We start from the raw sequence: 17,678 nt of genomic DNA on the forward strand, positions 1-17,678 counted from the left end.
TGATGAGAAAGCCCTCTGGAGGCACACAGACTAGTTGCACAGCCTTGGGAAAGTCATTTTACTTCTCTCAGCTGCAGTTTATTTATCTGCATAATGGGGATAATATAACCTACTTCATAAGATTGTTGTGAGAATCAAAGGATATATCAGATGTAAATCAACCAGCGTGGAGTCTGGCAAATACATGCTCACAAAATGTCCATTATTGGCACTGTTTCTACTGCTACTAATAAAAGTGGGCTGTTCTTTTCTAAAACATGTGGCTGAGTCACTGGAATGAGCCAGCAATGCTGCCCTCCTATGCCAGGTCTGGTCTTATGATTCCATTTAGAAAGATACTATCTGGTATAGGATGCTAATGGAAGAAAATGCACATGGGTGGCTTGCTCAGGGCTCTGCTGCCATCCTTTTCTGACAATTACATCAGACCAGCAGTGTGGCTCCTGACATCAGTAATGCATTTATTAATTACTTTTTATTACACACCTATTTATTACAAACGTGCTATCTGTCAGGTACTGGATCCAAAGTCTTTGTAAGAGTAGGTGAGTAAAGGTGCTGGGAAGAGAGAAACAAATTCTTTTCAAAACTGATTTTGTAAAATCAGAAGTGCATTGGAAGCCATAATTTCACTGCATATTGTGACTGTGTACCTGGAAACTTGGTCAGGGGGTGGGGGTAGATTTCTTTCTATATGTCTCTGCCATTGACATGTGAGTGCCTCAGGAGTACCCACTGTGGGGACTGGGTTGCTTTGTCCATTTGGACACTCGACAGGTATTTATGCACACCTACTATGTGCCCAGCACTATTCTATGCACTAGCTTGTCATTGAGATGTGAAGAGCTCTTTTGGGATTATAATGATTATCTAATAATCATTTTTGTTTTAGAAAGAATCAAGCCCACTTTCCCCTGCCTGTTCTCGCTCAGATAGGCTTGGAAAGAGGACGGGGAAATGCGTGCACCTGCATTGCTGTCAGTAAGCTGCCGTTCAAGCAGCAACTTGAGCAGCAGCTGGAGTCAAATGCTATTCAGGAGTGATGGGCAGGGAAAGAGCTGGGGTGGGATGGGGCGTTAGCTCCTGTTTTAAAACTCTTGCTCTCTTTCTGTCTGGGGTGTGGGCTGGTTTCCCTAAGGGACACCTGCTGGACTCACCCATCCAGGATGTCACATTTCACTCTCAGCTGACATAGTGATGGTGGTGGGTCGGGAGTGGCCAATCTGTTCAAGGAAAAGGCAACTACTTACTTCTCCTACCCCATCCCCACACTTTGAAATCAGTATTTACAGGAGGTAGTGTATCCCCTTATATTTATTTAGAGGAAAGATCTTCCTCAAACATGGTAAGAAAAAGACTAAAGAATAATAATGAAACTAATTTAATGGCCATAGTTAGTAGCCATCATTTTGGAGAACTTACACTGTTCTAAGCAAACAGGTGATTTTCATATATATCTCGTTTAATCATAACAACAGGCCAGGCGCGGCGACTCACACCTGTAATCCCAGCACTTTGGGAGGCTGAGATGGGCAGATCACCTGAAGTCGGGAGTTCCAGACCAGCCTGACCAACATGGAGAAACCTCGTCTCTACTAAAAAAAAAAAAAAAAAAATACAAAATTAGCTGGGTGCAGTGGTGGGCACCTGTAATCCCAGCTACTCGGGAGGCTGAGGCAGGAGTATTGCTTGAACCCGGGAGGCAGAGGTTGCGGTGAGCCAAGATCACACTATTGCACTCCAGCCTGGGCAACAAGAGCGCAACTCCATCTCAAATAAATAAATAAAAAAAATAAAATCCTAACAATAATCATGTCAAGTTCATGCTATCATTTCCATTTCACAGACAAGGAAAATTGAAACCAAGAGGATGGGCAAGTCCATGGTCACACAGTTGGTGAATAGAAGAGCTGGGGGTGGAAACTGTCTCTCTCAGGTGTCAGAGGGCATGGCCTCCACACCAATCTCTCCCCGTGGAGGGGTTGACGCTGCCATGAGAGTCTCTTCTCCCCTTGATTTCTTCTCTTCTCTTCCTTTCCTCCTCCTGTCCCCTCCACCCATTTCTTAATGATTCTTCAATTAACCAAGCACGGCTTAGAAAACTTTGATGAGCTTCCTCTAGCAGTGGGGCCATTTACCTTTTTTTTTTTTTTTTTTTTTTTTAGTGAGAGTTTGACTCTTGTTGCCCAGGCTAGAATATAATGGTGCAATCTCAACTCACTGCAATCTCCACCTCACAGGTTCAAGTGATTCTCCTGCCTCAGCCTCCCAAGTAACTGGGATGACAGGTGCACACCACCATGCCTGGCTAATTTTGTATTTTTAGTAGAGACAAGATTTCACCATGTTGGCCAGGCTGGTCTCAAACTCCTGACCTCAGGTGATCCACTCGCCTCAGCCTTCCAAACTGCTGGAATTACAGGCATGAGCCACCTCACCCTGCAGGGGGGCCATTTATCTTATTTTAATCTTTATTTTTTTGAGACAGAGTCTTGCTCTGTTGCTCAGGCTGGAAGGCAGTGGCACAATCTTGGCTGACTGCAACCTCCGCCTCCTGGGTTCAAGCAATTCTCCTGCTACAGCCTCCCAAGTAGCTGGGATTACAGGTACCCCCCACCACACCCGGCTAATTTTTATAGAGTGGAGCCGTTTAAAACAGGTGCCGCCCTGGAGCTGCAAGGGTTAACTCTGGCCTGGTTCAGAACCGAGTGCCTTGGCCTTGGGAGGTGGCTATTAGTCCTCCCTTCTAATTAAAAATCATCACCACTGGCTTTCATCCCGTGCTAACGAGAAGAGTGTGTGTGAGTTTGTGTGCAGTGTGTGCATGGGTCTTTATCTCCACTTCCGGTTTCATATTTAATTTGACATTTTTTCCAGTTTGTGGATGTGGAACACGTGTAAGGTTGGGACCATCGTCTGTTAGTAATCATTCCCGCATTTGGGGACTGGCTTGCTCCCACTGAGCCTGACCGAAGGCTTGTGGATTCTAATCTTCCTGCCTCCCGAAATTACTTCATCCTGATCACCGCAGTTCCTGAAGGGACTGCTTTTGCCTTGGAAAGTTTTCCGGAAGTGCTGAGATGATTCTTGTGTAGCAGGGAAAGGGGAGGTGGCACAGAACCCCGGTTTGGTAGATAAAGAACTGTAGGCTCTGGAAAAGGCAACCTCCCACACCCCCCACAGTAGTTGGTTGGGTTGGGGTGAACCGTAGCACCAGGCGTTGGGTCATCCTTCATCAAGGCTGGGTGAGGACATGGTGACTCGGAGTTCCCTTCTGCCTTTTCTCTGAGGTCTGGGGCCCAAACCCCTCCAGACTGGACTCAGCCCAGCCTGCCCCTGCTCAGCAGTATGGTCTTGCAGAACCCTGATACGGAGTATGGAGGCCGAGCTTAGCCTCAGAGTGAGGCCTCATGAGAACGCGATGGGCACTGGGGGGTTGGAGAAACCTCACCTACTCAGCCTCTGTGGGTTTAAGGCAGATGGAAATCCTGTTGGCCATAAGTGTCCCTAGGACCCCACCCTCATGTCACCAGTCTAAATGGGGATTCAGAGCTGCTATCCAGGTGCCTGCCCCAAATGCCCTAATCTTCCCACAGAGGTAACTGTTTCATCCTGCTAACTATTGAGCCTTAGAAACGCTTCCCGGGTGTTTCTGAGTTGCTGAGATTTTTAAAATCTCAGACTCTGATTGCTAAGGATGATCTCATGTCTAGAATGGGAGTAAATCAATTGTGAAATGAGAGCTAGAAGAAATTTACCTGTTGGTCTGACCTGGGAAGTACTGCATCTGGGAAGTACTCTTCCAAGACTGAGGAGTCTTGGGGCCCCTGATATATGGTGCACAATACTGAGTGGTGCGCCTCTTTCTGGGGAGGGGGTCCATGGCCTTAATGAGCTTCCCAAATTGTCTGGGACTTCTCCAAAAAGTCAAGAATCACTGGTACAATCAACCCTTCACCCCACTGAAGAGTGCTATAGAATGGGACCCAATGAACAGGTTGGGGGAGGTTCCAAGGGGGTGAAGAACTCAGGCATGTGTGAATGGTTCTAGATCTCACACTTTCAGGTGATGGAAGTGGGTGGGGGAGGATTGGTAGAGATAAATAGTTTGTGTTTCTTTCTTTCCTTTTTTTTTTGAGACAGAGTCTCTGTCTCCCAGGCTGGAATACAGTGGTACGATCTTGGCTCACTGCAATCCCCACCTCCCGGGTTCAAGCGATTCTCTTGCCTCAGCCTCCTGAGTAGCTGGGATTACAGGCATTCGCCACCATGCCCAGCTAATTATTTTGTATTTTTAGTAGAGACCGAGTTTCATCATGTTAGCCAGGATGGTCTTGATCTCCTGACCTTGTGATCCGCCCGCCTCAGCATCCCAAAATGCTGGGATTACAGGCGTGAGCCACCACTCCCGGCCGATAGTTTGTATTCCTTTGCAGTAAAAAAGACAAATATTTATATGTCTTTGCATCAACTTTTGGTGATGAGAGTGGGTGGGGGAGGATTGGGTAGAAATAAATAGTTTGTGTTTCTTTGCAGACAAGAATAATCCATTTTATTATTTGCTCTTAGCTTTGTGGATGTACATTAAAGAGTCTGAAGTATAAAGAATTATAACCATCCCAGACTCCCTGACTTTGAATAATCCATTATAAAAGTACAGTTCCTTTTATCACAATGTTCTTATCTTCTGTTTGTTTCTGAGCTAAAAAGAAATGCCCTAAGCTACACCCCAGCTGTAGAGTTTCTAGACCAAAGGCTACTGTTTTTTTCCTGCAGGAACCCTGGGGTGTTAGGGGGTTAAAAGGCCTGGGCCAGCCATGTGTGTTTAAAAAACAAGGCTGACTCTGAAGCAGCGGCTCCAGCCTGACTCCATCCTGCTGTTAATGGAGGACAGAGGACCACTTATAGCTTCCTCTTCACCCCATAACAAATAACCCAGCTCCCCCAGGCCTTCCTGCGCCCCCACCCCCACCGCCCTCCCAGTGGTGACAGCAGCAGGCGCGTGTTCTGAGTCTGGTTTCTCAGCAGGCCCTGCGGTCAGCTCTGACAAGCCGTCTGAGACCCAGCTCCTTTCAGAGATAAGGTCCAAACTAACCACATTAGCAGGGTGCTTGGCAAGTTTGCCTTGCCTCTGTCTTGTGTTTGGATACTCCAGAACCTCCTGGGCAGGGTGGAGGCCTTTGCCCTACAAAATGTGGTCCAGCTTTGAGCAGAGGCTCCTGTGGCACCTCCTCTGGGAAGTCCTCCCTGACTGCTCTAGCCCAGGTGACTGCTCTTCGTTGCATTCATTTAGAAAATATTTGTTATGCACCCTTTAAAAAATTCTTTATCTCAGCCTGTGCAAACACAATTTAGCACATCAGCACCGTCACTCCCATTTACTCATTGTGCCCCCAGCTTGGCACTAAGCATCTGACAGAAAATATTTTATTGACTCAGCGTAAGAGTCCTGTGAAATTGGCATCATCACCATCCCATTTTTACAGACAAGAAAATTGAGGCATTTTTATGTTTTGTTCTTTTTCCTTTCCTTTCCCTCCCTCCCTCCCTCCCTTCTTTCCTTCTTCCATCCCTCTCTTCCTTCCTTCCTTCTTTCCTCCCTTCCTTCCTTCCTTTCTTTTTGACAGGGTCTTGCTCTGTCACCCAGGCTGGAGTGCAGTGGTGTGATCACAGCTCACTGCAGCCTCAACCTCCAGCGCTCAAGTGATCCTCCCACCTCAGTCTCCTGAGTAGCTCGGACCACATGTCTGGCCACTGCAGCTGGTCATGTTTGTTTTTCTTAGCTTTTATTATCCTCTGTGGTTACATCATGTGTTTATCTGGTTATTTATTTCATATCTGGCTCATGCATTATATCATGAACTCCATGGGGCAGAGATTTCCCTCCTGAGGTAGTGGGGACCTGGCATGAGTGGTACCTGTCACCTGGGAGGCATTCAATAGATGCCTGCTCAATAGATGCCTGCTCCATGGCTGAGACACAGGAGGCTGTCACTGGTCCACAGCCTCACACCTGGTTGGCAGCGAAGCTGGGATTTGAACCCAGGTCCCTGTGTGCAGTCATTGCATCCAGTAGTTCTTATCCATGTGTGAGTTCTTGTCTCTGGCCAGACCATCAGCTCCTTTAGGCAGGCCCAGTTCTCACCTGAAAGGGCACCAGGACTTTGGAGTGGTCCACCTGGGTTCAGACACTGGTTCTGCCACTCAGTTGGGTGACACTTGGAACATTACCTATCCATTCTGAACCCACATGGACACATTTCTGAAATTGAAAAAATAATGCCTGGTTGTTGTGAGAATTGGAAATAGTACGCAGGGTGCCTGGTTTATCATAGGTGCTCAGTGAAAGGACAGCTAACATGAGACCCGGCTCAGCCTAACTTCTCAGCAAGCCAGTGCACTGGGTTAAAGAAGCTTAGAAATCTGTCGTCTTTTATTAGATTATAAAACATGAGTATATGCTCATTGGAAGAAGGAGCAAGAGGAGGAGGAGGGGAGGGAGAAGAGGAGGGGGAAAGGAAGAAGAAGAATAAATTAAACTATATACAAATCAAAATGAAAGTTCGTATACACTTTCTTGCCCCAAATCCAATTTTTTTCCCAAAAAGTAAATACTGTTAATGGCTTGGTGTGTATCTTTTTGATAGTTTTAAATGTGTTTACTCAAATTGTATATTTTTACATAAACAAAATCATACTAGGCATATTGTTTTTAAAATTGCTTTTTTCATTAACCTATCTTGGGGGCCTTTCTGTGTCACTTCATTCTGATTTACAGCGATCTTCTTCATGGCTGCACAGCATTGCTGGTACGGCTGGACTCTAATTTATGCAACCATTCTCTGACTGGTGGCTTTTTGCTTCTAATTTTTTCTCTATTTCGTGCAAAATGACAATGAATATTGTTTCTGTGATCCATTCCTGAGTGACAAATCCCTCAAAATTAGATGGCTTAAAGCAATGATTTATTATTTGCCATGTTTCTGTGGGTGGAATGAGTGGTGGCTCTGCCTCCCGAGGTGCTGGAGAGGGAGGGTCCAAACATTTTCACTGGTGGGGCTGGTAGTTGGTGCTGGCTGGCGCTGGGTGCTGGGCTGGGGTTATCCGCATGAACGCCTTTGGCCTCCCCCTACTGGTCTCTCCATGTGGCTTGAGTTTCTCACAGCATGGGTCTGGGGTCCAGAATGTCACTGCTGCCATACTCTATTGATCAAAGTCAACCACAAGGCAAGCCCAGATTCAAGGGGGTGGGAGACAAGCTGTACCTCTTGATGTGGGGAGCGGCATGTGTGCATGTGCAGGGAGAGGGGGACCCGCCGGGGACCGTGTACTAATAATACACGCTCTCCTCAACAGGATACAAGAGTGCTCATTTCTCCACTCCCTAACCAGGGTTGGATGTTATCCATTGCTTTCATCATTGTCCATCCAGTGGATGAAAAATGATAACTTGTTTTTAGTTTCAGAGGTGCTGAGCATCTTTTTATATGTTTCACTTAAAAAAATTTTTCTTTTTGAGACAGAGTCTCATTCTGTCACCCAGGCTGGACCGCAGTGGCACTATCATAGCTCATTGCAGCCTTAAACTCCTGAGCTCAAGTGATCTTTCTGCTTTTGCCTCCTGAGTAACTGAGAACACAGGTGTACACCCACTCTATAAAAATATAATAATAATAATTTTTTTAGAGATGGGATCTTGCTATGTTGCCCAATATGTTGTTTATACTGAGAATTCGATTTGAGAATAACATCATGAATTTCCTATCCATCAAATAAGCAGAATGATAGTTTGGAGCTCAGAGGGGAACAAATATCCCATATGAGGACTCTGATTCAGGGTTTCATCAGCCAGCTCTGCTGGCTGTGAACTGACTTTGAGAGAGAGTTTCAAAGTGTTGACAAGCAGATTATGAACCCTGTGTTATCTTCAGGCTCATTCTTTACTTATAAGGGCCTGTGTTTTCAGAGGACTCTGATTCCCAGTAAGAGAATGTCCTGCTCTTCAGTGAAATTGTGAGGCAGCTCTGAACTCTAAGCCCTGGGGCTGGGTGGAAAATGCCCTTTTAGGGTGAGGGAGTAGGCTACTGGTAGTAAGATCAGGGGTAAAACCTCCATTAAATGGCCTACTATTAACATACATTTCAGGCTTTTTCCCTCTGCTATTCCCACATTCCCAAGAGAAGAAAGATAAGAGAATTCAGGCCATGGTGACTTTGATGGAATAGTCCAGGGTGCAATTCAAAGATGCTCATTGGTCAAAGTGGGTCCGACTGCTTTTCCAGCTTGCGATCCAAGCTTCAGTCTCCTAGAGTCTGCACACTAGTGTGTCACACAGGACCATTTTGGTTATAAGACCCAGAAAAGCACATGCACACTCTGGCTTAAGCAGGGAAAATAAAGAAGCAACTTATTAGATTATATATGAGAATGGAAGGGATTCAGGGCCCAAAGAGGACACGCATCAACCCTGGACTCTGTCTCTTGGCTCTCTTCTCCTCGCCGTAGACTGCTTGTGAAGACAAGATGGGGGTAGCACCAGCAGCCCCTCTGCCTCAGGATCCAAGTCTAGCCAGAGAGAGTGCCTGTCTCTGCCTCTGTATTCCCAGGAAAGGCCTCTGTGGCTCATTGGCTCCCTTAGGGCCGTTTTTCCTTTCCTGATCCAAGCCCCATGGCCCAGAGAATCTGGAGCAGTGATTGGCTTAGGCTGGGGCATGTGTTCCTCCCCATGGCTGTGTTTTGGAGCCTCACCTTGAGTGCGGTGGATCCCAAACCAACCCTGGGAGCTGTTCCCGAAGGCAGAGGAAAGGATACTGGGCATGTCACGACAAAAGTGACTGTCCCTGGTTCCTCCCCCATCCATGTCACACAGTCATTCATCTAGAATCTACAGTGGGAGGAATTTGGGTATCCTATCTGTCCTCAGTTAAAGCTCAGTCACTTCCTCCCAGGACTAGTGTTGGCAAACAAAAAGTTGTGAGTCGTCCAAGAACAATTACGAATGATCCAAAACCCTCGCTTCAGTCACAGGTTGTATCAGCCTTCCTGGAGGAGGTGATGAAAAGGCCGATTCTAACCCTTTTTTGTCCCCCTTGCCCTTAAGGGGAGGTGTCTGAGTAGTGAACCCGCAACAAAGGGAGAGTGCAGGAGCTGGGGGAGTCCTGCGCTTTCAAAATGTAAACTACAGGATTATTATTTGTAAAATTGATTGCTGCAGGTTATCTATGGGGATCTAGGGTAAGGGTATTTATTGTCTTCAACCACAAGCCTACAGAGTTTGGGGAAGCAAAATGTACTTTTTTTTTGCCAGGCTGGGAGAACAACCCTGGGATGTGCTAACAGGCCCAATGGGGTCATTCGCTTCCTGTTAATCCTTTTATGGTTTACTGTTTTTTTGTTTTTTGTTTTTTTTTTGAGAGAAAACTCAGGTTAAATATTTATTATACAGGAAAGGAATGCTGCCGCTTCCTCCTGCTTTTCCTGCTCTGTTGCTCTTAATTGTTTAATAGGCAATAGCATGCAAATAGCATAAAAATCTAAAAGGTACACAATGAGGCATGGGAAAAATACGTGGCCCCCGGAACCTCTGCCCCCAGCCCCTCCCCCATGGCCACCCCAGAGGCAGGCCCTGGTACTGGTTTCCATCATATCCTTCCCGAGATAGTCCATATATACTCCTTTTTAATAGAAAATCATACCACATATACATCATTTAAGGACAAATTATCCTTTCGTTTTTTAAAATGAAACAATCAGAATTTTCCACCGCTGTGACTTGGAAGCCTCAGAGTTAAGGCCACGGAGTTAAAGAGACAAATCAGTCCTCACCTCCAGTCAGCTGACCAGCTGACCAGCGGGGCGTGTGCGCTGTTTCCAGAGGTTTACATGCACTTGCGTAGTCTCTGCCCCGCGGGGCACCCCCATTCACAGGGCCTGCACGCTGAACTGCTTCCTTGCACTTTTGACCAAAAATGGTCTCACTCAGCATCATCGGACAAGCTCCTCCTCGCCTTATTTGCCGTCTGGGCTCCAAATGGCCTACGGTTTCCAGAAATAAAGCTGAAGGCTTGTCACCACTGAGGTTATGCCAGAGCTGATGGCTCAGAATCTGAAGGCCAGAAAACATTGCAAACAAGGGCAAAGTGCCACTGGGAAAGCACAAATGCAGTCCCTACCGTGTTCCTGGAGGTAAAGTGAGAGAACGTGCACAGCGGCCTTCCCAGGCTCACTTAGTGCAGTCCCAGAGGACGGGGCACGGGAACTGCTGTAACTCAGGGCTCCTTATGTGCAGCTCAGTCTGGTGGAGATGACCACGAATGAACGGCATTCACTTTTACAGACGTAAGAGTTTTGTGCTGTTTAAAAATAAAATCAATCACTCGATAGTCACATGTCTCACAATGCAGCAGAGAAATACGGAAATAGTAACAGTAATAATCTTCACTTTTTAAAAAAATTTTCTTGTTATTTATTTTATAATGACAAGGTCTCTCTATGTTGCCCAAGCTGGTCTCAAACTTCTGGCCTAAAGCAATTCTTCTGACTCAGCCTTTCAAACTGTTGGGATCACAGGTGTGAGCCACCGCCACTGGCCCTCTGTTGCTGATGAGGAAAAATAACAATTATTGTGCACAGGTACCAAGCACTGTACTTAGTACTTCTTCAGCCTTACTTGCTACCTTTCAAGGGCTCTATGAGGTAGGGCCGAGAGTTATCCTCACTTTACACGTGTGCACTTGACCTCAGGGAGAGGAAGTTAGCAGCTCCAGGTCACAAAGTTGGAGCATGGTGGAAGCAGCATTCGCACCCAGGGCCTTCTGATTCCAGTGCCTATGCATTAGGCCCTAGGCAGAACCGTGGCCACTAGCACAGTGACGCCGCCAACCTGTCCCTCAGCAATTTGTTCAGAATTTAAAATATTCACCGGGCGCAGTGGCTCCCACCTGTAAATCCAGCACTTTGGGAGGCTGAGGCAGGTGGATTGGCTTGAGCTGTTGAGTTTGAGAACAGCCTGTGCAACATGGCAAAATCCTGTCTTTAGAAAAATATAAAAAGTTAGCTGGGCATGGTGGTGCACACCTGTAGTCCCAGCTACTCAGGAGGCTGATGTGGGGGGATTAGTTGAGCCCAGGAGGCGGAGGTTGCAGTGAGCCAAGATCACACCACTGCATTCCACTGGTGATAGAGCCAGGCCTTGTCTCAAATAAATTAATTAATTAAATTAAATATTATCTTAAAGTGAGCGATTAACAATTTATAGGAGAAATCCTTTTCCCAGGAGACAGGTAGACTGAGCCCTCTCTGGATTAGCTCACTGTGTTCCATAGAAAAGTAGCATCATCATTTAACAAAAAGAAACACCTCCATTCATTTATAGCAGAGCCGTAACTTTTGTGTTCACCACTCTCAGTATGCATAGGAAGTGCAGCTTTTTTACTTAAGGGTGTACCTGGTAGAAGCCCCACCCCACTGCTACCCACTGGGTGGCAGGAAGAGGAGCTAACACAGCCCAGTGCAACCTATAATGGAGCCTAACCGAGCCAACCACCTCTTGAGGCTGGTCTCTGCCCCTCAGCCTGAGTGGGTGTGCTGGGGAGGGACCTGTGAGAATCGTAGTGTCGGGGAAGAGTCTCTCTGTCCTTGTGCTTGCTCTTGGGTATGAGCTGGTTGGTCACACAGAGGACTGCTGGCCCAGTCCTAAACCTGGGCAGGGGTTCCACACGGCCTCTGGCTCTTTTTTTTTTTTTTTGAGACAGTCTCGCTCTGTCACCCAGGCTGGAGTACAATGGCACAATCTCGACTCACTGCAAACTCCGCCTCCCAGGTTCAAGCGATTCTCCTGCCTTAGCCTCCCAAATAGCTGGGATTTGCAGGCCACTACGCCCAGCAAATTTTTGTTGTTGTTGTTTTTAAGTAGAGACAGAGTTTCGCTGTGTTGGCCAGGCTGGTCTCAAACTCCTAAACTTAGGTGATCTGCCTGCCTCGGCCTCCCAAAATGCTGAGATTACAGGTGTGAGCCACTGTACTCAGCTGGCCTCTGGCTCTCAGCACGCCTGCCACAGAGGAACCAGGAAGGCAACAGACCCGCTCCACCAGACTGTGCTGCAGGCCCACTGTTCTACACAGCCCTGGGCTGCTGGGCTGGACTTCCAGAGGCCACACCAGGAGTGGGCAAGACCCTCTGCTTGGCTCCCAGTGCTCTCCTGTCCTGATCAATCCTCTCCCCTTCTCTGAGGGAAGATTGGGCCTTACGTGCCTACATGTCTACCTCCCCCACCGTCCTCTGAGCAGGGAGGGGTGGGCTTCTCTTCTCCTCCCTCTGCACCCTGTCTGTTTTCCCAACTCCAACCTCATAGCTAAGTCTTAGGGGCCAACAGCAGTGAGAGATGCCACACATACCAATATTTTTCTCCAGAGACATGACTCCAACCTGAGCCTCTCATGTCCTCAAAGTGGATGTTTGCCAAGGATTGTGAATCATTTTTGACAACTTCCTTTCCAAATCTCACATTGGTGGTTAGTACCCCACTTTGGTGTGTCGGGATACTTGTCATCAAGAGTTTTGTTCTTGGCCACTGGAACCTCAGCAAAAAGCAAGACAAAAGGAGTCATCTTTAACATCTGGTGTCTTGAGTTTGTAATGTACTAAATGTGCATATGTATATGTGTGTGTGTATATATATGTATACACACACACACACGCCATTCTGAGCCTCTCTGGGTGACATGCCTGTAAAGTTAACAGGGAAGCTGAAGCTTAAAGAGCTTTAGTTATTGAATAAATCAAAATGAGCTGGACCAACAAAGACGCTCATGGTAGACATTGATGAACTAGAGATAATTCAGGCCAGGGCATGGTGCCTCATACCTGTAATCTCAGCACTTCGGGAGGCCAAGGCAGGTGAATCACCTGAGGTCAGGAGCTTGAGACCAGCCTGGCCAACATGGTGAAACCCCTACTGAAGTCTCTACTGAAAATACAAAAATTAGCTGGGCATGGTAGTGGGGGCCTGTAGTCCCAGCTCCTTAGGAGGCTGAGGCAGGAGAATGGCTCGAACCCAGGTTGTGAAGGTTGCAGTGAGCTGAGATGGTGCCACTGCACTCCAGCCTGGGTGACAGAGCAAGACTCTGTCTCAAATAATAATAATAATAATAATAATTCTTTCAATTCTAAATTATTTTTATTTTTTGGAGACAGAGTCTTGCTCTGTCACCCAGGCTGGAGTGCAGTGGCGTGAACACAAGGAGCTGCAGCCTCGACCTCCTGGGGTTCAAGCAGTGCCGCCACCTCAGCCTGCTGAGTAGCCAGGACCACAGGCACATGCTACCATGTACAGCTAATTTTTTGACTTTTTGTAGAGATAGGGTCTTGCCATGTTACCCAGGCTGGTCTCAAGCTCTTGGGCTTGAGGGATCCTCCCACCTCAGCCTCCCGAAGTGCTGGGATTACAGGTGTGAACCACTGCGCCCCGCCAGATTTTTTCTTCCACAGATTTACTACATGGTTGCTAGGTGTCGTTTGGCTGGTCAAGTTCAATGCTCTCCTTAGGTAGATAAGCTTATGTTGATTGAAAAAAATTTTTAAATCATTTAATTTTAAAAAAATATGTATGTATTTATCTTTTTTGAGATGCAGAGGCCACATTTCTATGAGACAGACATATTTCTCAGGAGCAAAATGTTCCTGGTTCATGGATGGAATTAAATATGTCAATATTTTTTGATGCCTCATGTGGTGATCCCAAATTCAGCACCACCTGGACAAGTCAGTCAAGAGGAACATTCCCTTAAGTGTATTCCTCACAGCACTACTTCCAGAGTAAAAAACCTGATGATTTTAAGGAAGGAGCCATGGGCCGGGCGTGGTGGCTCACACTTGTAATCCTAGTACTTTGGGAGGCGGAGGTGGGCAGATCACCTGAGGTCAGGAGTTTGAGACAAGCCTGACCAACATGGTGAAATCCCGTCTCTAGTAAAAATACAAAGATTAGCCGGGCATGATGGCATGTGCCTGTAATCCCAGCTACTCAGGAGGCTGAGGCAGGAGGATCGCTTGGAGGCAGGAGGATCGCTTGAACCCAGGAGGCAGAGGTTGCAGTGCAGTGAGCCGAGATTGCACCACTGCACTCCAGTCTGGGTAACAGAGTGAGACTCTGTCTCAGAAAAAAAAAGGCCGGGGGCAGGGGGGCAATGGCAGGAAGTGTGTTCCCTGGTTCAATAGGTTTGGGATGCGGGTGAAGCAAAGCTAACCAAGCTTTTTAACTACTGGGCTTCTCAGCCCCCTCACAGAACAAACTACTATTTTAATCCCAGGGTGGAACTGTTGTAAACAGTATTGCCCAAACTTACTTTTTTTTTTTTTTTGACAGAGTCTTGCTCTGTTGCCAGGCTGGAGTACAGTGTCGGGATCTTGGCTCACTGCAACCACCGCCTCCTGTGTTCAAGCAATTCTCCTGCCTCAGCCTCCTGAGTAGCTGGAACTACAGGCACCTGCCACCGCGCCCGGCTAATTTTTGTGTTTTTAATAGACAGGGTTACACCATGTTGACCAGGATGGTCTCAATCTCTTGACCTCGTGATCCACACACCTTGGCCTCCCAAAGTGCTGGGATTACAGGCATGAGCCACTGCTCCCGGCCCCAGACTTACTTTTTGATGAGCATTTCATGGCACTAGTGTTGCATGAAACCTACTCTGGAAGTACTGACTTAGAGTGAACCATTCCCTTGCAGGGGAAAACAAGAAACTCACATTATCTTAGTATTTCCTTGTGACCAAAATCTATGGTGCCTGAATCAAAGAAGGAGCCTGCATGATGGAACCACTTCCAAGCTCAGTGGGGAGCCCAAGGAGCAAGTCCCTCATTGCTCTTGTCCAACAAACCCGCTCCACAAACGAACCAGGACAGCACCAGCTTCCTCCTGCCTCTCCCAGAAGCAGGCCACTCCTGAGGAAGGTATGGGGATGTGTGCTTGGCTTGAAAGTGGGAGATGGTCTGTTCAAAGCTCAGCTTATTCAGCCACAAGAAATAAGTATCTTTCAGTCACCCTCCCCACCGCCACACCATCCCCACATCAAACATTAGAGCTTTCCTTAAACCGAAACAACACTCAGAAAGGAAGAGGGAGAAATGAGAAGGAATTTCAAGAATTTGCATGACACTTCCTTCTTTGCCCTAGGACCATATTGCTTTAGACTGCAAATATGATTCCAGCCATGTAAGATTTAATGACAACTGAAATTAGTTGTAACAGGATTCCACATCTGTTTTGTTGTTACATAACCCCTTTGGCCAAGGTCTTAGAGGTGGTGGAATCAACCAGAGCTAATAACCCAGCACTTTGGGAGGCCAAGGCAGGCGGATCACTTAAGGTCAGGAGTTCAAGGCCAGCCTGGCCAACATGGTGGAAACCTTGTCTCCACTTAAAAAAAAAAAAAAAAAAAAGATATTAGCAAAATTCCTTTACAGATGTCTAAGACTGACTCTCCCAGGCTCCATGAACATTTTAGGGCATTAGGAAAAAGACAGGCCCCATCTCCCAACCACTGGCACTATAGATTGGATTGGTTTTTCCAGTGAATAAAGACAGCCTGAATACATAAAGCAGGGACTCAGGTTGGGGGGTACTCTGAAAGAATCTGTAGATGAGAACAAACTTTTACGTACCTGGTAAAGACTTCTTGGGCCATATACCACCCTCTAACAGATTTATATGTCTGAGGTATAAAGCCAGCTCTTAGAGAAGCAGTACTATAAAAACAAAGCCACAGAGGGTATAAATGTGCTGGCTGCACAAGCCATAAATCCGTAGTGAGAGGATCCAAGGCCCTGAAGAATAAGAGGGCAGTATTGCTTAAGGGGTCTCTGCTGGGCCTGCCTTTTCCATGGCAAAATAACCAGAATTCTCCTCTCCCCTCTCCCCTCTCCCCCGACACCGCCTCTGTCCTTGAACTGAGATGCTGCTGATTACAGCCTGATGGTAAGTGGGGTTCATTCCATTTCTGAAGGTCACAGCGCTCCTCAGCGCCCCTGCCGCAGTCCTTGCTGTCTTGGATCATTTCTCATGGTTGCGTTTCTTAGTTCCCTTCAGAGATTGTTGGCTCGGGGATTCCGATGGTCCCTCATCTGTTTCCGTGTACTTCACAACCACCACTCAATCCTTTGCATTTCACAGGGGAATAAGTGACACTTTTGAGGTGTGTCTGACTTGCCATTGACCCCTAGTCCCTAGAAATATCCCCCCTTTAATCAAGAATGGGGCCAGAAAAGAGAGGTTGGCCAATGTGCAAACATACAGTTAGACAGAAGGTATAAATTGTTTGTTTTTGAGATGGATTTTGCCATGTTGCCCATGCTGGTCTCAAGCTTCTGGCTTCCAGTGATCTGCTTGCCTTGGCCTCTCAAATCCTGGGATTCAGACCTGAGCCACTACACCCAGAAGGTATATATTTTGTGCAGTGGCACGATCTCAGTTCACTGCAATCTCCGCCTCCCAGGTTCAAGTGATTCTCCTGCCTCAGCTCCTCCAGTAGCTAGGATTACAGGCGCGCGCCACCACACCCGGCTAATTTTTGTATTTTTGGTAGAGATGGGGTTTCACCATGTTGGCCAGGCTGGTCTCGATCTCCTGAGCTCAAGTGATTTACCCACCTTGGCCTCCCAGAGTGCTGGGATTACAGGCGTGAGCCACCGTGCCCGGCCTAGAGTGGGTTTCTATTTGCGACCAGTGAGCCTTGACTAAGCAGGCTAAGCAAAACAAAAAAATGGTCCTTGTGTTGAATTCCCAAGTGTTTTTATCAGCATCTCTTACTGACTTTACCTTTAGAATGTATCCGGAATATTGGCCACTTCTCACTGCTCGAGTCACCATCATCTCGCTGGGATTGCTGCGATAGCCTCTCAGCTGGTCCTCCCTCTCTTCCTGCCTCCCTACAGTCTGTTCCTCATTTAGCAGCCTGGTTCTCGCCCCTCTTTTTTACTTTCTTTCCTGTGCTTTCCCATCCCATTCTGACCAGACCGGTTCTAAAAACCATTAGGATAAAGCAAGGGAGGCACCCAGTACACGTGGGAGAGACTACTATTGTCCAGAATGGGGTGTCGGAGCCTGAACGGGGTAAGGGAGAGTGTCTGTGTAGAGAGAGTGCCTGGCATGGGGAGCAGACAGGGAGGAGGGGGCATCTGGGGAGGAGGATGTCAGAGCCTGTGAAAGGTGAGGGAGGTGTCCATGTGGTGCAGGGCATGCCCTCGTGTAGGAAGACAGAACTTGGGTGGGAGAGGAGAGTGTGCCTGGGGAGGAGAGGCCTGGCGGCAGGTATCAGAGTTCATAGAGAGGGAGGAAGTCGTCTACACAGAGGAGGGGCCTGGCATGAAGGATCGGAGTCCAAGCAGATAGAGGAACATCCCCATGTGGGTGTTAGAGATGAAGAGGTGTCCACACAAGAGGACAGTTGGGCACAGAGAGTCAGAAGGTAAGAAGTGTGTCCAGGGCAAAGGATGACGATGGCAGATGGGTGACAGCAGGGAAAGTGATCAGAAAGTTCATATATTTTGACTAATGGGAGCCAGATTTCTCAGAGTCAGAGAAGGGAGTTATAGTTATGGAGAGGGACAGAACTTAAGTGAACCCTGTAGTGTCGGGTCGTAATTGGAGAGCTATATCAGAGCTCATGGCTTTCAACAC

The sequence above is a fragment of the Aotus nancymaae genome, unplaced genomic scaffold, assembly GCF_030222135.1.
Source record: "Aotus nancymaae isolate 86718 unplaced genomic scaffold, 86718_ANA_hifiasm-v0.15.2.pri h1tg000064l_1, whole genome shotgun sequence".
NCBI classification, from domain to species: Eukaryota; Metazoa; Chordata; class Mammalia; order Primates; family Aotidae; genus Aotus; species Aotus nancymaae.